Here is a 23,258-nt window from a genome sequence, read left to right on the forward strand (position 1 = left end):
TATCTTTCATCTTCACAGTGCCATCTTAGCGATCTTTCTATAAAAAACAAATTATCGTTCACCTTCACAGTGCTGAACAGTTAAACGCTGGCAACAACACTTACTAATCATTCACATCATATACTACTACCTATACATTGCACACTTTAACGACTTATTAACATTCCCTATTTTCCTTCTCACTCTTACGGTCATTTAAGTTTTTATTTGCTTGGCACCCGTTATACACGTTCATCTTTACCAGAAAACAATTCACATTTTGTGCGCCAGTGCTTTTGAAACAATGTTATTATATGCCGGTGTAATGACGTTATACGACCGTTATATCCATTGGGTCGGATATAAAATAGCACCAATTTATTTACAGATTATAACCAGCATTGATACTGATCGCGCAAATGAGAAATAATGAATATATGTGCGGCCGTATTTTTCGCTTTTAAGTTGCAAAAAAATAAATGTTAAAGCCTCAATTTCTATATAAATTGAAAGAAATCAAATGTTCTGAAAAATAAAATTGCGTTAGTATGATATTATAGAATAAATACATTAAAATTTACTTCTCTGATGTTTACGGCCATATCACGTTGAAAACACCGGTTCTCGTCCGATCACCGAAGTTAAGCAACATCGAGCCTAGTTAGTACTTAGATGGGTGACCGCTTGGGAACCCTAGGTGCTGTAAGCAATTTTTTTGCTTCTTTTAACATTTTTTAAAAAATTAATTTAAACAAATTGAATTTTGATAATGTAATATGATAAAAGAAAGTGGATTCGATTTACTTTCAATATGAAATACAGAAAGCATACGCAGATTAACCAAAATTCAGCGGGTGGGAACCTCTTGTGAGACTACTACTTATCCATGAAACATGTTGACAGTGATGATCGTGCAGCTGAAAAGTTTTCCCGTGAAGATATTGAAAATAGCTTTCATGTCATGTTCACTGTTGAACAACCATCAACCTGAGAGAACAGGAACAAATAGTGTAAAGCATTCTCTCCCATAATTCAAACGATTTGCATATTCTGTGACTCTATAAAGGGAGATAATAGTTGCGTTAGTTTCTAAAAAAATTCATATCCTTGTTCTGGGAACTGGCAGTGAACTATCTCTTTCAACCTCTGGCATTCGATATGTTTGTAGGGACTGGACCACTAAGCACGAACTTTTAGTCATTGTTTGCAGCTCTCCTTACCGAGGTGCCAGATGATGCCCGTTGGGATGCTTAACTTTTCCAACCACATGGTTCCGGGTTCAGTCCCACTGCGTGGCACCTTGGGCAAGTGTCTTCTACTATAGTCTCGGGACGACCAAAACCTTATGAGTGGTTTTGGTAGACGGAAACTGAAAGACGCCCGTCGTATACATGTGTATACATGTGTATATATATATATATATATATATATATATATATATATATATATATATATATATGTATGTATGTGCGTGTATATGTTTGTGTCTGTTCCCCAACATCGCATGACAACCGATGGTGGTGTGTATACGTCCCTGTAACTTAGCGGTTCGGCAAAAAGTGGACGATATAATAAGTGCCAGGCTTACAAAGAATAAGTCCTGATGAAAATAAATTGAATCCGCTGTTTTAATGCTTGTTAAAATTTACAGCTTGTGTAAATTAAAAAGAAAAAGAATGCTTACAGCACCTAGGGTTCCCAAGCAGTCACCCATCTAAGTACTAACTAGGCTCGATGTTGCTTAATTTCGGTGATCGGACGAGAACCGGTGCTTTCAACGTGATATGGCCGTAAACATCTATACAGTAAATTTTAATCTATTTATTCTATAAACTTATACTAAATCATTTTCATTTTTTAGAATGTATTTTTCTTTCTTTCACTTTGTATATAACTTGGCAATCCTTCGGTAAAAAGACATTATCTTTCATCTTCACAGTGCCATCTTAGCGATCTTTCTATAAAAAACAAATTATCGTTCACCTTCACAGTGCTGAACAGTTAAACGCTGGCAACAACACTTACTAATCATTCACATCATATACTACTACCTATACATTGCACACTTTAACGACTTATTAACTTTCCCTATTTTCCTTCTCACTCTTACGGTCATTTAAGTTTTTATTTGCTTGGCACCCGTTATACACGTTCATCTTTACCAGAAAACAATTCACATTTTGTGCGCCAGTGCTTTCGAAACAATGTTATTATATGCCGGTGTAATGACGTTATACGACCGTTATATCCATTGGGTCGGATATAAAATAGCACCAATTTATTTACAGATTATAACCAGCATTGATACTGATCGCGCAAATGAGAAATAATGAATATATGTGCGGCCGTATTTTTCGCTTTTAAGTTGCAAAAAAATAAATGTTAAAGCCTCAATTTCTATATAAATTGAAAGAAATCAAATGTTCTGAAAAATAAAATTGCGTTAGTATGATATTATAGAATAAATACATTAAAATTTACTTCTCTGATGTTTACGGCCATATCACGTTGAAAACACCGGTTCTCGTCCGATCACCGAAGTTAAGCAACATCGAGCCTAGTTAGTACTTAGATGGGTGACCGCTTGGGAACCCTAGGTGCTGTAAGCATTTTTTTTGCTTCTTTTAACATTTTTAAAAAAATTAATTTAAACAAATTGAATTTTGATAATGTAATATGATAATAGAAAGTGGATTCGATTTACTTTCAATATGAAATACAGAAAGCATACGCAGATTAACCAAAATTCAGCGGGTGGGAACCTCTTGTGAGACTACTACTTATCCATGAAACATGTTGACAGTGATGATCGTGCAGCTGAAAAGTTTTCCCGTGAAGATATTGAAAATAGCTTTCATGTCATGTTCACTGTTGAACAACCATCAACCTGAGAGAACAGGAACAAATAGTGTAAAGCATTCTCTCCCATAATTCAAACGATTTGCATATTCTGTGACTCTATAAAGGGAGATAATAGTTGCGTTAGTTTCTAAAAAAATTCATATCCTTGTTCTGGGAACTGGCAGTGAACTATCTCTTTCAACCTCTGGCATTCGATATGTTTGTAGGGACTGGACCACTGAGCACGAACTTTTAGTCATTGTTTGCAGCTCTCCTTACCGAGGTGCCAGATGATGCCCGTTGGGATGCTTAACTTTTCCAACCACATGGTTCCGGGTTCAGTCCCACTGCGTGGCACCTTGGGCAAGTGTCTTCTACTATAGTCTCGGGACGACCAAAGCCTTATGAGTGGTTTTGGTAGACGGAAACTGAAAGACGCCCGTCGTATACATGTGTATACATGTGTATATATATATATATATATATATATATATATATATATATATATATGTATGTATGTGCGTGTATATGTTTGTGTCTGTTCCCCAACATCGCATGACAACCGATGGTGGTGTGTATACGTCCCTGTAACTTAGCGGTTCGGCAAAAAGTGGACGATATAATAAGTGCCAGGCTTACAAAGAATAAGTCCTGATGAAAATAAATTGAATCCGCTGTTTTAATGCTTGTTAAAATTTACAGCTTGTGTAAATTAAAAAGAAAAAGAATGCTTACAGCACCTAGGGTTCCCAAGCGGTCACCCATCTAAGTACTAACTAGGCTCGATGTTGCTTAACTTCGGTGATCGGACGAGAACCGGTGCTTTCAACGTGATATGGCCGTAAACATCTATACAGTAAATTTTAATCTATTTATTCTATAAACTTATACTAAATCATTTTCATTTTTTAGAATGTATTTTTCTTTCTTTCACTTTGTATATAACTTGGCAATCCTTCGGTAAAAAGACATTATCTTTCATCTTCACAGTGCCATCTTAGCGATCTTTCTATAAAAAACAAATTATCGTTCACCTTCACAGTGCTGAACAGTTAAACGCTGGCAACAACACTTACTAATCATTCACATCATATACTACTACCTATACATTGCACACTTTAACGACTTATGAACTTTCCCTATTTTCCTTCTCACTCTTACGGTCATTTAAGTTTTTATTTGCTTGGCACCCGTTATACACGTTCATCTTTACCAGAAAACAATTCACATTTTGTGCGCCAGTGCTTTCGAAACAATGTTATTATATGCCGGTGTAATGACGTTATACGACCGTTATATCCATTGGGTCGGATATAAAATAGCACCAATTTATTTACAGATTATAACCAGCATTGATACTGATCGCGCAAATGAGAAATAATGAATATATGTGCGGCCGTATTTTTCGCTTTTAAGTTGCAAAAAAATAAATGTTAAAGCCTCAATTTCTATATAAATTGAAAGAAATCAAATGTTCTGAAAAATAAAATTGCGTTAGTATGATATTATAGAATAAATACATTAAAATTTACTTCTCTGATGTTTACGGCCATATCACGTTGAAAACACCGGTTCTCGTACGATCACCGAAGTTAAGCAACATCGAGCCTAGTTAGTACTTAGATGGGTGACCGCTTGGGAACCCTAGGTGCTGTAAGCATTATTTTTGCTTCTTTTAACATTTTTAAAAAAATTAATTTAAACAAATTGAATTTTGATAATGTAATATGATAATAGAAAGTGGATTCGATTTACTTTCAATATGAAATACAGAAAGCATACGCAGATTAACCAAAATTCAGCGGGTGGGAACCTCTTGTGAGACTACTACTTATCCATGAAACATGTTGACAGTGATGATCGTGCAGCTGAAAAGTTTTCCCGTGAAGATATTGAAAATAGCTTTCATGTCATGTTCACTGTTGAACAACCATCAACCTGAGAGAACAGGAACAAATAGTGTAAAGCATTCTCTCCCATAATTCAAACGATTTGCATATTCTGTGACTCTATAAAGGGAGATAATAGTTGCGTTAGTTTCTAAAAAAATTCATATCCTTGTTCTGGGAACTGGCAGTGAACTATCTCTTTCAACCTCTGGCATTCGATATGTTTGTAGGGACTGGACCACTGAGCACGAACTTTTAGTCATTGTTTGCAGCTCTCCTTACCGAGGTGCCAGATGATGGCCGTTGGGATGCTTAACTTTTCCAACCACATGGTTCCGGGTTCAGTCCCACTGCGTGGCACCTTGGGCAAGTGTCTTCTACTATAGTCTCGGGACGACCAAAGCCTTATGAGTGGTTTTGGTAGACGGAAACTGAAAGACGCCCGTCGTATACATGTGTATACATGTGTATATATATATATATATATATATATATATATATATATATATATATATATATATATATGTATGTATGTGCGTGTATATGTTTGTGTCTGTTCCCCAACATCGCATGACAACCGATGGTGGTGTGTATACGTCCCTGTAACTTAGCGGTTCGGCAAAAAGTGGACGATATAATAAGTGCCAGGCTTACAAAGAATAAGTCCTGATGAAAATAAATTGAATCCGCTGTTTTAATGCTTGTTAAAATTTACAGCTTGTGTAAATTAAAAAGAAAAAGAATGCTTACAGCACCTAGGGTTCCCAAGCGGTCACCCATCTAAGTACTAACTAGGCTCGATGTTGCTTAACTTCGGTGATCGGACGAGAACCGGTGCTTTCAACGTGATATGGCCGTAAACATCTATACAGTAAATTTTAATCTATTTATTCTATAAACTTATACTAAATCATTTTCATTTTTTAGAATGTATTTTTCTTTCTTTAACTTGGCAATCCTTCGGTAAAAAGACATTATCTTTCATCTTCACAGTGCCATCTTAGCGATCTTTCTATAAAAAACAAATTATCGTTCACCTTCACAGTGCTGAACAGTTAAACGCTGGCAACAACACTTACTAATCATTCACATCATATACTACTACCTATACATTGCACACTTTAACGACTTATGAACTTTCCCTATTTTCCTTCTCACTCTTACGGTCATTTAAGTTTTTATTTGCTTGGCACCCGTTATACACGTTCATCTTTACCAGAAAACAATTCACATTTTGTGCGCCAGTGCTTTCGAAACAATGTTATTATATGCCGGTGTAATGACGTTATACGACCGTTATATCCATTGGGTCGGATATAAAATAGCACCAATTTATTTACAGATTATAACCAGCATTGATACTGATCGCGCAAATGAGAAATAATGAATATATGTGCGGCCGTATTTTTCGCTTTTAAGTTGCAAAAAAATAAATGTTAAAGCCTCAATTTCTATATAAATTGAAAGAAATCAAATGTTCTGAAAAATAAAATTGCTTTAGTATGATATTATAGAATAAATACATTAAAATTTACTTCTCTGATGTTTACGGCCATATCACGTTGAAAACACCGGTTCTCGTCCGATCACCGAAGTTAAGCAACATCGAGCCTAGTTAGTACTTAGATGGGTGACCGCTTGGGAACCCTAGGTGCTGTAAGCATTTTTTTGGCTTCTTTTAACATTTTTTTAAAAATTAATTTAAACAAATTGAATTTTGACAATGTAATATGATAAAAGAAAGTGGATTCGATTTACTTTCAATATGAAATACAGAAAGCATACGCAGATTAACCAAAATTCAGCGGGTGGGAACCTCTTGTAAAACTACTACTTATCCATGAAACTTGTTGACAGTGGTGATCGTGCAGCTGAAAAGTTTTCCCGTGAAGATATTGAAAATAGCTTTCATGTCATGTTCACTGTTGAACAACCATCAACCTGAGAGAACAGGAACAAATAGTGTAAAGCATTCTCTCCCATAATTCAAACGATTTGCATATTCTGTGACTCTATAAAGGGAGATAATAGTTGCGTTAGTTTCTAAAAAAATTCATATGCTTGTTCTGGGAACTGGCAGTGAACTATCTCTTTCAACCTCTGGCATTCGATATGTTTGTAGGGACTGGACCACTAAGCACGAACTTTTAGTCATTGTTTGCAACTCGCCTTACCGAGGTGCCAGATGATGCCCGTTGGGATGCTTAACTTTTCCAACCACATGGTTCCGGATTCAGACCCACTGCGTGGCACCTTGGGCAAGTGTCTTCTACTATAGTCTCGGGACGACCAAAGCCTTATGAGTGGTTTTGGTAGACGGAAACTGAAAGAAGCCCGTCGTATACATGTGTATACATGTGTATATATATATATATATATATATATATATATATATGTATGTGCGTGTATATGTTTGTGTCTGTTCCCCAACATCGCATGACAACCGATGGTGGTGTGTATACGTCCCTGTAACTTAGCGGTTCGGCAAAAAGTGGACGATATAATAAGTGCCAGGCTTACAAAGAATAAGTCCTGATGAAAATAAATTGAATCCGCTGTTTTAATGCCTGTTAAAATTTACAGCTTGTGTAAATTAAAAAGAAAAAGAATGCTTACAGCACCTAGGGTTCCCAAGCGGTCACCCATCTAAGTACTAACTAGGCTCGATGTTGCTTAACTTCGGTGATCGGACGAGAACCGGTGCTTACAACGTGATATGGCCGTAAACATCTATACAGTAAATTTTAATCTATTTATTCTATAAACTTATACTAAATCATTTTCATTTTTTAGAATGTATTTTTCTTTCTTTCACTTTGTATATAACTTGGCAATCCTTCGGTAAAAAGACATTATCTTTCATCTTCACAGTGCCATCTTAGCGATCTTTCTATAAAAAACAAATTATCGTTCACCTTCACAGTGCTGAACAGTTAAACGCTGGCAACAACACTTACTAATCATTCACATCATATACTACTACCTATACATTGCACACTTTAACGACTTATTAACTTTCCCTATTTTCCTTCTCACTCTTACGGTCATTTAAGTTTTTATTTGCTTGGCACCCGTTATACACGTTCATCTTTACCAGAAAACAATTCACATTTTGTGCGCCAGTGCTTTCGAAACAATGTTATTATATGCCGGTGTAATGACGTTATACGACCGTTATATCCATTGGGTCGGATATAAAATAGCACCAATTTATTTACAGATTATAACCATCATTGATACTGATCGCGCAAATGAGAAATAATGAATATATGTGCGGCCGTATTTTTCGCTTTTAAGTTGCGAAAAAATAAATGTTAAAGCCTCAATTTCTATATAAATTGAAAGAAATCAAATGTTCTGAAAAATAAAATTGCGTTAGTATGATATTATAGAATAAATACATTAAAATTTACTTCTGTGATGTTTACGGCCATATCACGTTGAAAACACCGGTTCTCGTCCGATCACCGAAGTTAAGCAACATCGAGCCTAGTTAGTACTTAGATGGGTGACCGCTTGGGAACCCTAGGTGCTGTAAGCATTTTTTTTGCTTCTTTTAACATTTTTTTAAAAATTAATTTAAACAAATTGAATTTTGATAATGTAATATGATAAAAGAAAGTGGATTCGATTTACTTTCAATATGAAATACAGAAAGCATACGCAGATTAACCAAAATTCAGCGGGTGGGAACCTCTTGTGAGACTACTACTTATCCATGAAACATGTTGACAGTGATGATCGTGCAGCTGAAAAGTTTTCCCGTGAAGATATTGAAAATAGCTTTCATGTCATGTTCACTGTTGAACAACCATCAACCTGAGAGAACAGGAACAAATAGTGTAAAGCATTCTCTCCCATAATTCAAACGATTTGCATATTCTGTGACTCTATAAAGGGAGATAATAGTTGCGTTAGTTTCTAAAAAAATTCATATCCTTGTTCTGGGAACTGGCAGTGAACTATCTCTTTCAACCTCTGGCATTCGATATGTTTGTAGGGACTGGACCACTAAGCACGAACTTTTAGTCATTGTTTGCAGCTCTCCTTACCGAGGTGCCAGATGATGCCCGTTGGGATGCTTAACTTTTCCAACCACATGGTTCCGGGTTCAGTCCCACTGCGTGGCACCTTGGGCAAGTGTCTTCTACTATAGTCTCGGGACGACCAAAGCCTTATGAGTGGTTTTGGTAGACGGAAACTGAAAGACGCCCGTCGTATACATGTGTATACATGTGTATATATATATATATATATATATATATATATATATATATATGTATGTATGTGCGTGTATATGTTTGTGTCTGTTCCCCAACATCGCATGACAACCGATGGTGGTGTGTATACGTCCCTGTAACTTAGCGGTTCGGCAAAAAGTGGACGATATAATAAGTGCCAGGCTTACAAAGAATAAGTCCTGATGAAAATAAATTGAATCCGCTGTTTTAATGCTTGTTAAAATTTACAGCTTGTGTAAATTAAAAAGAAAAAGAATGCTTACAGCACCTAGGGTTCCCAAGCGGTCACCCATCTAAGTACTAACTAGGCTCGATGTTGCTTAACTTCGGTGATCGGACGAGAACCGGTGCTTTCAACGTGATATGGCCGTAAACATCTATACAGTAAATTTTAATCTATTTATTCTATAAACTTATACTAAATCATTTTCATTTTTTAGAATGTATTTTTCTTTCTTTCACTTTGTATATAACTTGGCAATCCTTCGGTAAAAAGACATTATCTTTCATCTTCACAGTGCCATCTTAGCGATCTTTCTATAAAAAACAAATTATCGTTCACCTTCACAGTGCTGAACAGTTAAACGCTGGCAACAACACTTACTAATCATTCACATCATATACTACTACCTATACATTGCACACTTTAACGACTTATGAACTTTCCCTATTTTCCTTCTCACTCTTACGGTCATTTAAGTTTTTATTTGCTTGGCACCCGTTATACACGTTCATCTTTACCAGAAAACAATTCACATTTTGTGCGCCAGTGCTTTCGAAACAATGTTATTATATGCCGGTGTAATGACGTTATACGACCGTTATATCCATTGGGTCGGATATAAAATAGCACCAATTTATTTACAGATTATACCCAGCATTGATACTGATCGCGCAAATGAGAAATAATGAATATATGTGCGGCCGTATTTTTCGCTTTTAAGTTGCAAAAAAATAAATGTTAAAGCCTCAATTTCTATATAAATTGAAAGAAATCAAATGTTCTGAAAAATAAAATTGCTTTAGTATGATATTATAGAATAAATACATTAAAATTTACTTCTCTGATGTTTACGGCCATATCACGTTGAAAACACCGGTTCTCGTCCGATCACCGAAGTTAAGCAACATCGAGCATAGTTAGTACTTAGATGGGTGACCGCTTGGGAACCCTAGGTGCTGTAAGCATTTTTTTGGCTTCTTTTAACATTTTTTTAAAAATTAATTTAAACAAATTGAATTTTGACAATGTAATATGATAAAAGAAAGTGGATTCGATTTACTTTCAATATGAAATACAGAAAGCATACGCAGATTAACCAAAATTCAGCGGGTGGGAACCTCTTGTAAAACTACTACTTATCCATGAAACTTGTTGACAGTGATGATCGTGCAGCTGAAAAGTTTTCCCGTGAAGATATTGAAAATAGCTTTCATGTCATGTTCACTGTTGAACAACCATCAACCTGAGAGAACAGGAACAAATAGTGTAAAGCATTCTCTCCCATAATTCAAACGATTTGCATATTCTGTGACTCTATAAAGGGAGATAATAGTTGCGTTAGTTTCTAAAAAAATTCATATGCTTGTTCTGGGAACTGGCAGTGAACTATCTCTTTCAACCTCTGGCATTCGATATGTTTGTAGGGACTGGACCACTAAGCACGAACTTTTAGTCATTGTTTGCAACTCGCCTTACCGAGGTGCCAGATGATGCCCGTTGGGATGCTTAACTTTTCCAACCACATGGTTCCGGATTCAGACCCACTGCGTGGCACCTTGGGCAAGTGTCTTCTACTATAGTCTCGGGACGACCAAAGCCTTATGAGTGGTTTTGGTAGACGGAAACTGAAAGAAGCCCGTCGTATACATGTGTATACATGTGTATACATGTATATATATATATATATATATATATATATATATATATATATATATATATATATATATATGTATGTATGTGCGTGTATATGTTTGTGTCTGTTCCCCAACATCGCATGACAACCGATGGTGGTGTGTATACGTCCCTGTAACTTAGCGGTTCGGCAAAAAGTGGCCGATATAATAAGTGCCAGGCTTACAAAGAATAAGTCCTGATGAAAATAAATTGAATCCGCTGTTTTAATGCTTGTTAAAATTTACAGCTTGTGTAAATTAAAAAGAAAAAGAATGCTTACAGCACCTAGGGTTCCCAAGCGGTCACCCATCTAAGTACTAACTAGGCTCGATGTTGCTTAACTTCGGTGATCGGACGAGAACCGGTGCTTTCAACGTGATATGGCCGTAAACATCTATACAGTAAATTTTAATCTATTTATTCTATAAACTTATACTAAATCATTTTCATTTTTTAGAATGTATTTTTCTTTCTTTAACTTGGCAATCCTTCGGTAAAAAGACATTATCTTTCATCTTCACAGTGCCATCTTAGCGATCTTTCTATAAAAAACAAATTATCGTTCACCTTCACAGTGCTGAACAGTTAAACGCTGGCAACAACACTTACTAATCATTCACATCATATACTACTACCTATACATTGCACACTTTAACGACTTATGAACTTTCCCTGTTTTCCTTCTCACTCTTACGGTCATTTAAGTTTTTATTTGCTTGGCACCCGTTATACACGTTCATCTTTACCAGAAAACAATTCACATTTTGTGCGCCAGTGCTTTCGAAACAATGTTATTATATGCCGGTGTAATGACGTTATACGACCGTTATATCCATTGGGTCGGATATAAAATAGCACCAATTTATTTACAGATTATACCCAGCATTGATACTGATCGCGCAAATGAGAAATAATGAATATATGTGCGGCCGTATTTTTCGCTTTTAAGTTGCAAAAAAATAAATGTTAAAGCCTCAATTTCTATATAAATTGAAAGAAATCAAATGTTCTGAAAAATAAAATTGCTTTAGTATGATATTATAGAATAAATACATTAAAATTTACTTCTCTGATGTTTACGGCCATATCACGTTGAAAACACCGGTTCTCGTCCGATCACCGAAGTTAAGCAACATCGAGCCTAGTTAGTACTTAGATGGGTGACCGCTTGGGAACCCTAGGTGCTGTAAGCATTTTTTTGGCTTCTTTTAACATTTTTTTAAAAATTAATTTAAACAAATTGAATTTTGACAATGTAATATGATAAAAGAAAGTGGATTCGATTTACTTTCAATATGAAATACAGAAAGCATACGCAGATTAACCAAAATTCAGCGGGTGGGAACCTCTTGTAAGACTACTACTTATCCATGAAACTTGTTGACAGTGATGATCGTGCAGCTGAAAAGTTTTCCCGTGAAGATATTGAAAATAGCTTTCATGTCATGTTCACTGTTGAACAACCATCAACCTGAGAGAACATGAACAAATAGTGTAAAGCATTCTCTCCCATAATTCAAACGATTTGCATATTCTGTGACTCTATAAAGGGAGATAATAGTTGCGTTAGTTTCTAAAAAAATTCATATCCTTGTTCTGGGAACTGGCAGTGAACTATCTCTTTCAACCTCTGGCATTCGATATGTTTGTAGGGACTGGACCACTAAGCACGAACTTTTAGTCATTGTTTGCAGCTCGCCTTACCGAGGTGCCAGATGATGCCCGTTGGGATGCTTAACTTTTCCAACCACATGGTTCCGGGTTCAGTCCCACTGCGTGGCACCTTGGGCAAGTGTCTTCTACTATAGTCTCGGGACGACCAAAGCCTTATGAGTGGTTTTGGTAGACGGAAACTGAAAGAAGCCCGTCGTATACATGTATATATATATATATATATATATATATATATATATATATATATGTATGTATGTATGTGCGTGTATATGTTTGTGTCTGTTCCCCAACATCGCATGACAACCGATGGTGGTGTGTATACGTCCCTGTAACTTAGCGGTTCGGCAAAAAGTGGACGATATAATAAGTGCCAGGCTTACAAAGAATAAGTCCTGATGAAAATAAATTGAATCCGCTGTTTTAATGCTTGTTAAAATTTACAGCTTGTGTAAATTAAAAAGAAAAAGAATGCTTACAGCACCTAGGGTTCCCAAGCGGTCACCCATCTAAGTACTAACTAGGCTCGATGTTGCTTAACTTCGGTGATCGGACGAGAACCGGTGCTTTCAACGTGATATGGCCGTAAACATCTATACAATAAATTTTAATCTATTTATTCTATAAACTTATACTAAATCATTTTCATTTTTTAGAATGTATTTTTCTTTCTTTCACTTTGTATATAACTTGGCAATCCTTCGGTAAAAAGACATTATCTTTCATCTTCACAGTGCCATCTTAGCGATCTTTCTATAAAAAATAAATTATCGTTCACCTTCACAGTGCTGAACAGTTAAACGCTGGCAACAACACTTACTAATCATTCACATCATATACTACTACCTATACATTGCACACTTTAACGACTTATGAACTTTCCCTATTTTCCTTCTCACTCTTACGGTCATTTAAGTTTTTATTTGCTTGGCACCCGTTATACACGTTCATCTTTACCAGAAAACAATTCACATTTTGTGCGCCAGTGCTTTCGAAACAATGTTATTATATGCTGGTGTAATGACGTTATACGACAGTTATATCCATTGGGTCGGATATAAAATAGCACCAATTTATTTACAGATTATACCCAGCATTGATACTGATCGCGCAAATGAGAAATAATGAATATATGTGCGGCCGTATTTTTCGCTTTTAAGTTGCAAAAAAATAAATGTTAAAGCCTCAATTTCTATATAAATTGAAAGAAATCAAATGTTCTGAAAAATAAAATTGCTTTAGTATGATATTATAGAATAAATACATTAAAATTTACTTCTCTGATGTTTACGGCCATATCACGTTGAAAACACCGGTTCTCGTCCGATCACCGAAGTTAAGCAACATCGAGCCTAGTTAGTACTTAGATGGGTGACCGCTTGGGAACCCTAGGTGCTGTAATCATTTTTTTGGCTTCTTTTAACATTTTTTTAAAAATTAATTTAAACAAATTGAATTTTGACAATGTAATATGATAAAAGAAAGTGGATTCGATTTACTTTCAATATGAAATACAGAAAGCATACGCAGATTAACCAAAATTCAGCGGGTGGGAACCTCTTGTAAGACTACTACTTATCCATGAAACTTGTTGACAGTGATGATCGTGCAGCTGAAAAGTTTTCCCGTGAAGATATTGAAAATAGCTTTCATGTCATGTTCACTGTTGAACAACCATCAACCTGAGAGAACAGGAACAAATAGTGTAAAGCATTCTCTCCCATAATTCAAACGATTTGCATATTCTGTGACTCTATAAAGGGAGATAATAGTTGCGTTAGTTTCTAAAAAAATTCATATCCTTGTTCTGGGAACTGGCAGTGAACTATCTCTTTCAACCTCTGGCATTCGATATGTTTGTAGGGACTGGACCACTAAGCACGAACTTTTAGTCATTGTTTGCAGCTCGCCTTACCGAGGTGCCAGATGATGCCCGTTGGGATGCTTAACTTTTCCAACCACATAGTTCCGGGTTCAGTCCCACTGCGTGGCACCTTGGGCAAGTGTCTTCTACTATAGTCTCGGGACGACCAAAGCCTTATGAGTGGTTTTGGTAGACGGAAACTGAAAGAAGCCCGTCTTATACATGTATATATATATATATATATATATATATATATATATATATATATATATATATATGTATGTATGTATGTGCGTGTATATGTTTGTGTCTGTTCCCCAACATCGCATGACAACCGATGGTGGTGTGTATACGTCCCTGTAACTTAGCGGTTCGGCAAAAAGTGGACGATATAATAAGTGCCAGGCTTACAAAGAATAAGTCCTGATGAAAATAAATTGAATCCGCTGTTTTAATGCTTGTTAAAATTTACAGCTTGTGTAAATTAAAAAGAAAAAGAATGCTTACAGCACCTAGGGTTCCCAAGCGGTCACCCATCTAAGTACTAACTAGGCTCGATGTTGCTTAACTTCGGTGATCGGACGAGAACCGGTGCTTTCAACGTGATATGGCCGTAAACATCTATACAGTAAATTTTAATCTATTTATTCTATAAACTTATACTAAATCATTTTCATTTTTTAGAATGTATTTTTCTTTCTTTCACTTTGTATATAACTTGGCAATCCTTCGGTAAAAAGACATTATCTTTCATCTTCACAGTGCCATCTTAGCGATCTTTCTATAAAAAACAAATTATCGTTCACCTTCACAGTGCTGAACAGTTAAACGCTGGCAACAACACTTACTAATCATTCACATCATATACTACTACCTATACATTGCACACTTTAACGACTTATGAACTTTCCCTATTTTCCTTCTCATTCTTACGGTCATTTAAGTTTTTATTTGCTTGGCACCCGTTATACACGTTCATCTTTACCAGAAAACAATTCACATTTTGTGCACCAGTGCTTTCGAAACAATGTTATTATATGCCGGTGTAATGACGTTATACGACCGTTATATCCATTGGGTCGGATATAAAATAGCACCAATTTATTTACAGATTATAACCAGCATTGATACTGATCGCGCAAATGAGAAATAATGAATATATGTGCGGCCGTATTTTTCGCTTTTAAGTTGCAAAAAAATAAATGTTAAAGCCTCAATTTCTATATAAATTGAAAGAAATCAAATGTTCTGAAAAATAAAATTGCGTTAGTATGATATTATAGAATAAATACATTAAAATTTACTTCTCTGATGTTTACGGCCATATCACGTTGAAAACACCGGTTCTCGTCCGATCACCGAAGTTAAGCAACATCGAGCCTAGTTAGTACTTAGATGGGTGACCGCTTGGGAACCCTAGGTGCTGTAAGCATTTTTTTTGCTTCTTTTAACATTTTTTTAAAAATTAATTTAAACAAATTGAATTTTGATAATGTAATATGATAAAAGAAAGTGGATTCGATTTACTTTCAATATGAAATACAGAAAGCATACGTAGATTAACCAAAATTCAGCGGGTGGGAACCTCTTGTAAGACTACTACTTATCCATGAAACTTGTTGACAGTGATGATCGTGCAGCTGAAAAGTTTTCCCGTGAAGATATTGAAAATAGCTTTCATGTCATGTTCACTGTTGAACAACCATCAACCTGAGAGAACAGGAACAAATAGTGTAAAGCATTCTCTCCCATAATTCAAACGATTTGCATATTCTGTGACTCTATAAAGGGAGATAATAGTTGCGTTAGTTTCTAAAAAAATTCATATGCTTGTTCTGGGAACTGGCAGTGAACTATCTCTTTCAACCTCTGGCATTCGATATGTTTGTAGGGACTGGACCACTAAGCACGAACTTTTAGTCATTGTTTGCAACTCGCCTTACCGAGGTGCCAGATGATGCCCGTTGGGATGCTTAACTTTTCCAACCACATGGTTCCGGGTTCAGACCCACTGCGTGGCACCTTGGGCAAGTGTCGTCTACTATAGTCTCGGGACGACCAAAGCCTTATGAGTGGTTTTGGTAGACGGAAACTGAAAGAAACCCGTCGTATACATCTGTATACATGTGTATATATATATATATATATATATATATATATATATATATATATATATATATATATATATATATATATATATGTATGTATGTGCGTGTATATGTTTGTGTCTGTTCCCCAACATCGCATGACAACCGATGGTGGTGTGTATACGTCCCTGTAACTTAGCGGTTCGGCAAAAAGTGGACGATATAATAAGTGCCAGGCTTACAAAGAATAAGTCCTGATGAAAATAAATTGAATCCGCTGTTTTAATGCTTGTTAAAATTTACAGCTTGTGTAAATTAAAAAGAAAAAGAATGCTTACAGCACCTAGGGTTCCCAAGCGGTCACCCATCTAAGTACTAACTAGGCTCGATGTTGCTTAACTTCGGTGATCGGACGAGAACCGGTGCTTTCAACGTGATATGGTCGTAAACATCTATACAGTAAATTTTAATCTATTTATTCTATAAACTTATACTAAATCATTTTCATTTTTTAGAATGTATTTTTCTTTCTTTCACTTTGTATATAACTTGGCAATCCTTCGGTAAAAAGACATTATCTTTCATCTTCACAGTGCCATCTTAGCGATCTTTCTATAAAAAACAAATTATCGTTCACCTTCACAGTGCTGAACAGTTAAACGCTGGCAACAACACTTACTAATCATTCACATCATATACTACTACCTATACATTGCACACTTTAACGACTTATGAACTTTCCCTATTTTCCTTCTCACTCTTACGGTCATTTAAGTTTTTATTTGCTTGGCACCCGTTATACACGTTCATCTTTACCAGAAAACAATTCACATTTTGTGCACCAGTGCTTTCGAAACAATGTTATTATATGCCGGTGTAATGACGTTATACGACCGTTATATCCATTGGGTCGGATATAAAATAGCACCAATTTATTTACAGATTATAACCAGCATTGATACTGATCGCGCAAATGAGAAATAATGAATATATGTGCGGCCGTATTTTTCGCTTTTAAGTTGCAAAAAAATAAATGTTAAAGCCTCAATTTCTATATATATTGAAAGAAATCAAATGTTCTGAAAAATAAAATTGCTTTAGTATGATATTATAGAATAAATACATTAAAATTTACTTCTCTGATGTTTACGGCCATATCACGTTGAAAACACCGGTTCTCGTCCGATCACCGAAGTTAAGCAACATCGAGCCTAGTTAGTACTTAGATGGGTGACCGCTTGGGAACCCTAGGTGCTGTAATCATTTTTTTGGCTTCTTTTAACATTTTTTTAAAAATTAATTTAAACAAATTGAATTTTGACAATGTAATATGATAAAAGAAAGTGGATTCGATTTACTTTCAATATGAAATACAGAAAGCATACGCAGATTAACCAAAATTCAGCGGGTGGGAACCTCTTGTAAGACTACTACTTATCCATGAAACTTGTTGACAGTGATGATCGTGCAGCTGAAAACTTTTCCCGTGAAGATATTGAAAATAGCTTTCATGTCATGTTCACTGTTGAACAACCATCAACCTGAGAGAACAGGAACAAATAGTGTAAAGCATTCTCTCCCATAATTCAAACGATTTGCATATTCTGTGACTCTATAAAGGGAGATAATAGTTGCGTTAGTTTCTAAAAAAATTCATATGCTTGTTCTGGGAACTGGCAGTGAACTATCTCTTTCAACCTCTGGCATTCGATATGTTTGTAGGGACTGGACCACTAAGCACGAACTTTTAGTCATTGTTTGCAATTCGCCTTACCGAGGTGCCAGATGATGCCCGTTGGGATGCTTAACTTTTCCAACCACATGGTTCCGGGTTCAGACCCACTGCGTGGCACCTTGGGCAAGTGTCTTCTACTATAGTCTCGGGACGACCAAAGCCTTATGAGTGGTTTTGGTAGACGGAAACTGAAAGAAGCCCGTCGTATACATGTGTATACATGTGTATATATATATATATATATATATATATATATATATATATATGTATGTATGTGCGTGTATATGTTTGTGTCTGTTCCCCAACATCGCATGACAACCGATGGTGGTGTGTATACGTCCCTGTAACTTAGCGGTTCGGCAAAAAGTGGACGATATAATAAGTGCCAGGCTTACAAAGAATAAGTCCTGATGAAAATAAATTGAATCCGCTGTTTTAATGCTTGTTAAAATTTACAGCTTGTGTAAATTAAAAAGAAAAAGAATGCTTACAGCACCTAGGGTTCCCAAGCGGTCACCCATCTAAGTACTAACTAGGCTCGATGTTGCTTAACTTCGGTGATCGGACGAGAACCGGTGCTTTCAACGTGATATGGCCGTAAACATCTATACAGTAAATTTTAATCTATTTATTCTATAAACTTATACTAAATCATTTTCATTTTTTAGAATGTATTTTTCTTTCTTTCACTTTGTATATAACTTGGCAATCCTTCGGTAAAAAGACATTATCTTTCATCTTCACAGTGCCATCTTAGCGATCTTTCTATAAAAAACAAATTATCGTTCACCTTCACAGTGCTGAACAGTTAAACGCTGGCAACAACACTTACTAATCATTCACATCATATACTACTACCTATACATTGCACACTTTAACGACTTATGAACTTTCCCTATTTTCCTTCTCACTCTTACGGTCATTTAAGTTTTTATTTGCTTGGCACCCGTTATACACGTTCATCTTTACCAGAAAACAATTCACATTTTGTGCGCCAGTGCTTTCGAAACAATGTTATTATATGCCGGTGTAATGACGTTATACGACCGTTATATCCATTGGGTCGGATATAAAATAGCACCAATTTATTTACAGATTATACCCAGCATTGATACTGATCGCGCAAATGAGAAATAATGAATATATGTGCGGCCGTATTTTTCGCTTTTAAGTTGCAAAAAAATAAATGTTAAAGCCTCAATTTCTATATAAATTGAAAGAAATCAAATGTTCTGAAAAATAAAATTGCGTTAGTATGATATTATAGAATAAATACATTAAAATTTACTTCTCTGATGTTTACGGCCTTATCACGTTGAAAACACCGGTTCTCGTCCGATCACCGAAGTTAAGCAACATCGAGCCTAGTTAGTACTTAGATGGGTGACCGCTTGGGAACCCTAGGTGCTGTAAGCATTTTTTTTGCTTCTTTTAACATTTTTTTAAAAATTAATTTCAACAAATTGAATTTTGATAATGTAATATGATAAAAGAAAGTGGATTCGATTTACTTTCAATATGAAATACAGAAAGCATACGCAGATTAACCAAAATTCAGCGGGTGGGAACCTCTTGTGAGACTACTACTTATCCATGAAACATGTTGACAGTGATGATCGTGCAGCTGAAAAGTTTTCCCGTGAAGATATTGAAAATAGCTTTCAGGTCATGTTCACTGTTGAACAACCATCAACCTGAGAGAACAGGAACAAATAGTGTAAAGCATTCTCTCCCATAATTCAAACGATTTGCATATTCTGTGACTCTATAAAGGGAGATAATAGTTGCGTTAGTTTCTAAAAAAATTCATATCCTTGTTCTGGGAACTGGCAGTGAACTATCTCTTTCAGCCTCTGGCATTCGATATGTTTGTAGGGACTGGACCACTAAGCACGAACTTTTAGTCATTGTTTGCAGCTCGCCTTACCGAGGTGCCAGATGATGCCCGTTGGGATGCTTAACTTTTCCAACCACATGGTTCCGGGTTCAGTCCCACTGCGTGGCACCTTGGGCAAGTGTCTTCTACTATAGTCTCGGGACGACCAAAGCCTTATGAGTGGTTTTGGTAGACGGAAACTGAAAGACGCCCGTCGTATACATGTGTATGCATGTGTATATATATATATATATATATATATATATATATATATATATATGTATGTATGTGCGTGTATATGTTTGTGTCTGTTCCCCAACATCGCATGACAACCGATGGTGGTGTGTATACGTCCCTGTAACTTAGCGGTTCGGCAAAAAGTGGACGATATAATAAGTGCCAGGCTTACAAAGAATAAGTCCTGATGAAAATAAATTGAATCCGCTGTTTTAATGCTTGTTAAAATTTACAGCTTGTGTAAATTAAAAAGAAAAAGAATGCTTACAGCACCTAGGGTTCCCAAGCGGTCACCCATCTAAGTACTAACTAGGCTCGATGTTGCTTAACTTCGGTGATCGGACGAGAACCGGTGCTTTCAACGTGATATGGCCGTAAACATCTATACAGTAAATTTTAATCTATTTATTCTATAAACTTATACTAAATCATTTTCATTTTTTAGAATGTATTTTTCTTTCTTTCACTTTGTATATAACTTGGCAATCCTTCGGTAAAAAGACATTATCTTTCATCTTCACAGTGCCATCTTAGCGATCTTTCTATAAAAAACAAATTATCGTTCACCTTCACAGTGCTGAACAGTTAAACGCTGGCAACAACACTTACTAATCATTCACATCATATACTACTACCTATACATTGCACACTTTAACGACTTATGAACTTTCCCTATTTTCCTTCTCACTCTTACGGTCATTTAAGTTTTTATTTGCTTGGCACCCGTTATACACGTTCATCTTTACCAGAAAACAATTCACATTTTGTGCGCCAGTGCTTTCGAAACAATGTTATTATATGCCGGTGTAATGACGTTATACGACCGTTATATCCATTGGGTCGGATATAAAATAGCACCAATTTATTTACAGATTATACCCAGCATTGATACTGATCGCGCAAATGAGAAATAATGAATATATGTGCGGCCGTATTTTTCGCTTTTAAGTTGCAAAAAAATAAATGTTAAAGCCTCAATTTCTATATAAATTGAAAGAAATCAAATGTTCTGAAAAATAAAATTGCGTTAGTATGATATTATAGAATAAATACATTAAAATTTACTTCTCTGATGTTTACGGCCATATCACGTTGAAAACACCGGTTCTCGTCCGATCACCGAAGTTAAGCAACATCGAGCCTAGTTAGTACTTAGATGGGTGACCGCTTGGGAACCCTAGGTGCTGTAAGCATTTTTTTGGCTTCTTTTAACATTTTTTTAAAAATTAATTTAAACAAATTGAATTTTGATAATGTAATATGATAAAAGAAAGTGGATTCGATTTACTTTCAATATGAAATACAGAAAGCATACGCAGATTAACCAAAATTCAGCGGGTGGGAACCTCTTGTGAGACTACTACTTATCCATGAAACATGTTGACAGTGATGATCGTGCAGCTGAAAAGTTTTCCCGTGAAGATATTGAAAATAGCTTTCAGGTCATGTTCACTGTTGAACAACCATCAACCTGAGAGAACAGGAACAAATAGTGTAAAGCATTCTCTCCCATAATTCAAACGATTTGCATATTCTGTGACTCTATAAAGGGAGATAATAGTTGCGTTAGTTTCTAAAAAAATTCATATCCTTGTTCTGGGAACTGGCAGTGAACTATCTCTTTCAACCTCTGGCATTCGATATGTTTGTAGGGACTGGACCACTAAGCACGAACTTTTAGTCATTGTTTGCAGCTCGCCTTACCGAGGTGCCAGATGATGCCCGTTGGGATGCTTAACTTTTCCAACCACATGGTTCCGGGTTCAGTCCCACTGCGTGGCACCTTGGGCAAGTGTCTTCTACTATAGTCTCGGGACGACCAAAGCCTTATGAGTGGTTTTGGTAGACGGAAACTGAAAGACGCCCGTCGTATACATGTGTATACATGTGTATATATATATATATATATATATATATATATATATATATGTATGTATGTGCGTGTATATGTTTGTGTCTGTTCCCCAACATCGCATGACAACCGATGGTGGTGTGTATACGTCCCTGTAACTTAGCGGTTCGGCAAAAAGTGGACGATATAATAAGTGCCAGGCTTACAAAGAATAAGTCCTGATGAAAATAAATTGAATCCGCTGTTTTAATGCTTGTTAAAATTTACAGCTTGTGTAAATTAAAAAGAAAAAGAATGCTTACAGCACCTAGGGTTCCCAAGCGGTCACCCATCTAAGTACTAACTAGGCTCGATGTTGCTTAACTTCGGTGATCGGACGAGAACCGGTGCTTTCAACGTGATATGGCCGTAAACATCTGTACAGTAAATTTTAATCTATTTATTCTATAAACTTATACTAAATCATTTTCATTTTTTAGAATGTATTTTTCTTTCTTTCACTTTGTATATAACTTGGCAATCCTTCGGTAAAAAGACATTATCTTTCATCTTCACAGTGCCATCTTAGCGATCTTTCTATAAAAAACAAATTATCGTTCACCTTCACAGTGCTGAACAGTTAAACGCTGGCAACAACACTTACTAATCATTCACATCATATACTACTACCTATACATTGCACACTTTAACGACTTATGAACTTTCCCTATTTTCCTTCTCACTCTTACGGTCATTTAAGTTTTTATTTGCTTGGCACCCGTTATACACGTTCATCTTTACCAGAAACCAATTCACATTTTGTGCGCCAGTGCTTTCGAAACAATGTTATTATATGCCGGTGTAATGACGTTATACGACCGTTATATCCATTGGGTCGGATATAAAATAGCACCAATTTATTTACAGATTATAACCAGCATTGATACTGATCGCGCAAATGAGAAATAATGAATATATGTGCGGCCGTATTTTTCGCTTTTAAGTTGCAAAAAAATAAATGTTAAAGCCTCAATTTCTATATAAATTGAAAGAAATCAAATGTTCTGAAAAATAAAATTGCTTTAGTATGATATTATAGAATAAATACAT

The 23,258-nt window shown here is 35.9% G+C and overlaps 24 non-coding genes across 24 annotated transcripts; 12 read left to right on the top strand and 12 right to left on the bottom strand.

Annotated features, from left to right (window-relative positions):
* The first annotated feature begins 569 nt into the window (after nucleotides 1-569).
* LOC149129877 (5S ribosomal RNA) lies at nucleotides 570-688 on the top strand. The gene has a single exon (XR_016239642.1). It is a non-coding gene; the product is annotated as a 5S ribosomal RNA (ribosomal RNA).
* A 968-nt stretch (nucleotides 689-1,656) lies between these two features.
* Nucleotides 1,657-1,775, bottom strand: LOC149129878 (5S ribosomal RNA). Its single transcript, XR_016239514.1, has one exon. It is a non-coding gene; the product is annotated as a 5S ribosomal RNA (ribosomal RNA).
* A 694-nt stretch (nucleotides 1,776-2,469) lies between these two features.
* On the top strand, nucleotides 2,470-2,588 carry LOC149129879 (5S ribosomal RNA). Its single transcript, XR_016239643.1, has one exon. It is a non-coding gene; the product is annotated as a 5S ribosomal RNA (ribosomal RNA).
* Nucleotides 2,589-3,548: 960 nt separating this feature from the next.
* On the bottom strand, nucleotides 3,549-3,667 carry LOC149129880 (5S ribosomal RNA). Its single transcript, XR_016239905.1, has one exon. It is a non-coding gene; the product is annotated as a 5S ribosomal RNA (ribosomal RNA).
* Nucleotides 3,668-4,361: 694 nt separating this feature from the next.
* On the top strand, nucleotides 4,362-4,480 carry LOC149129881 (5S ribosomal RNA). The gene has a single exon (XR_016239259.1). It is a non-coding gene; the product is annotated as a 5S ribosomal RNA (ribosomal RNA).
* Nucleotides 4,481-5,452: 972 nt separating this feature from the next.
* LOC149129882 (5S ribosomal RNA) lies at nucleotides 5,453-5,571 on the bottom strand. Its single transcript, XR_016239906.1, has one exon. It is a non-coding gene; the product is annotated as a 5S ribosomal RNA (ribosomal RNA).
* Nucleotides 5,572-6,253: 682 nt separating this feature from the next.
* LOC149129883 (5S ribosomal RNA) lies at nucleotides 6,254-6,372 on the top strand. Its single transcript, XR_016239644.1, has one exon. It is a non-coding gene; the product is annotated as a 5S ribosomal RNA (ribosomal RNA).
* Nucleotides 6,373-7,318: 946 nt separating this feature from the next.
* Nucleotides 7,319-7,437, bottom strand: LOC149129884 (5S ribosomal RNA). Its single transcript, XR_016240014.1, has one exon. It is a non-coding gene; the product is annotated as a 5S ribosomal RNA (ribosomal RNA).
* Nucleotides 7,438-8,131: 694 nt separating this feature from the next.
* LOC149129885 (5S ribosomal RNA) lies at nucleotides 8,132-8,250 on the top strand. The gene has a single exon (XR_016239645.1). It is a non-coding gene; the product is annotated as a 5S ribosomal RNA (ribosomal RNA).
* A 956-nt stretch (nucleotides 8,251-9,206) lies between these two features.
* LOC149129886 (5S ribosomal RNA) lies at nucleotides 9,207-9,325 on the bottom strand. The gene has a single exon (XR_016239907.1). It is a non-coding gene; the product is annotated as a 5S ribosomal RNA (ribosomal RNA).
* Nucleotides 9,326-10,019: 694 nt separating this feature from the next.
* LOC149129887 (5S ribosomal RNA) lies at nucleotides 10,020-10,138 on the top strand. Its single transcript, XR_016239461.1, has one exon. It is a non-coding gene; the product is annotated as a 5S ribosomal RNA (ribosomal RNA).
* Nucleotides 10,139-11,120: 982 nt separating this feature from the next.
* On the bottom strand, nucleotides 11,121-11,239 carry LOC149129888 (5S ribosomal RNA). The gene has a single exon (XR_016239908.1). It is a non-coding gene; the product is annotated as a 5S ribosomal RNA (ribosomal RNA).
* A 682-nt stretch (nucleotides 11,240-11,921) lies between these two features.
* Nucleotides 11,922-12,040, top strand: LOC149129889 (5S ribosomal RNA). Its single transcript, XR_016239646.1, has one exon. It is a non-coding gene; the product is annotated as a 5S ribosomal RNA (ribosomal RNA).
* Nucleotides 12,041-12,990: 950 nt separating this feature from the next.
* Nucleotides 12,991-13,109, bottom strand: LOC149129890 (5S ribosomal RNA). The gene has a single exon (XR_016239909.1). It is a non-coding gene; the product is annotated as a 5S ribosomal RNA (ribosomal RNA).
* A 694-nt stretch (nucleotides 13,110-13,803) lies between these two features.
* On the top strand, nucleotides 13,804-13,922 carry LOC149129891 (5S ribosomal RNA). The gene has a single exon (XR_016239980.1). It is a non-coding gene; the product is annotated as a 5S ribosomal RNA (ribosomal RNA).
* A 960-nt stretch (nucleotides 13,923-14,882) lies between these two features.
* LOC149129892 (5S ribosomal RNA) lies at nucleotides 14,883-15,001 on the bottom strand. Its single transcript, XR_016239911.1, has one exon. It is a non-coding gene; the product is annotated as a 5S ribosomal RNA (ribosomal RNA).
* Nucleotides 15,002-15,695: 694 nt separating this feature from the next.
* LOC149129893 (5S ribosomal RNA) lies at nucleotides 15,696-15,814 on the top strand. The gene has a single exon (XR_016239647.1). It is a non-coding gene; the product is annotated as a 5S ribosomal RNA (ribosomal RNA).
* A 986-nt stretch (nucleotides 15,815-16,800) lies between these two features.
* On the bottom strand, nucleotides 16,801-16,919 carry LOC149129894 (5S ribosomal RNA). The gene has a single exon (XR_016239434.1). It is a non-coding gene; the product is annotated as a 5S ribosomal RNA (ribosomal RNA).
* A 694-nt stretch (nucleotides 16,920-17,613) lies between these two features.
* LOC149129895 (5S ribosomal RNA) lies at nucleotides 17,614-17,732 on the top strand. Its single transcript, XR_016239982.1, has one exon. It is a non-coding gene; the product is annotated as a 5S ribosomal RNA (ribosomal RNA).
* Nucleotides 17,733-18,688: 956 nt separating this feature from the next.
* LOC149129896 (5S ribosomal RNA) lies at nucleotides 18,689-18,807 on the bottom strand. The gene has a single exon (XR_016239912.1). It is a non-coding gene; the product is annotated as a 5S ribosomal RNA (ribosomal RNA).
* Nucleotides 18,808-19,501: 694 nt separating this feature from the next.
* Nucleotides 19,502-19,620, top strand: LOC149129897 (5S ribosomal RNA). Its single transcript, XR_016239339.1, has one exon. It is a non-coding gene; the product is annotated as a 5S ribosomal RNA (ribosomal RNA).
* Nucleotides 19,621-20,578: 958 nt separating this feature from the next.
* LOC149129898 (5S ribosomal RNA) lies at nucleotides 20,579-20,697 on the bottom strand. The gene has a single exon (XR_016239913.1). It is a non-coding gene; the product is annotated as a 5S ribosomal RNA (ribosomal RNA).
* A 694-nt stretch (nucleotides 20,698-21,391) lies between these two features.
* On the top strand, nucleotides 21,392-21,510 carry LOC149129899 (5S ribosomal RNA). Its single transcript, XR_016239648.1, has one exon. It is a non-coding gene; the product is annotated as a 5S ribosomal RNA (ribosomal RNA).
* A 954-nt stretch (nucleotides 21,511-22,464) lies between these two features.
* Nucleotides 22,465-22,583, bottom strand: LOC149129900 (5S ribosomal RNA). The gene has a single exon (XR_016239914.1). It is a non-coding gene; the product is annotated as a 5S ribosomal RNA (ribosomal RNA).
* Between the last annotated feature and the right edge of the window lie 675 nt (nucleotides 22,584-23,258).

Source organism: Octopus bimaculoides, unplaced genomic scaffold (genome assembly GCF_046866305.1).
Source record: "Octopus bimaculoides isolate indiv1 unplaced genomic scaffold, ASM4686630v1 contig39, whole genome shotgun sequence".
In the NCBI taxonomy this organism is placed as follows: domain Eukaryota; kingdom Metazoa; phylum Mollusca; class Cephalopoda; order Octopoda; family Octopodidae; genus Octopus; species Octopus bimaculoides.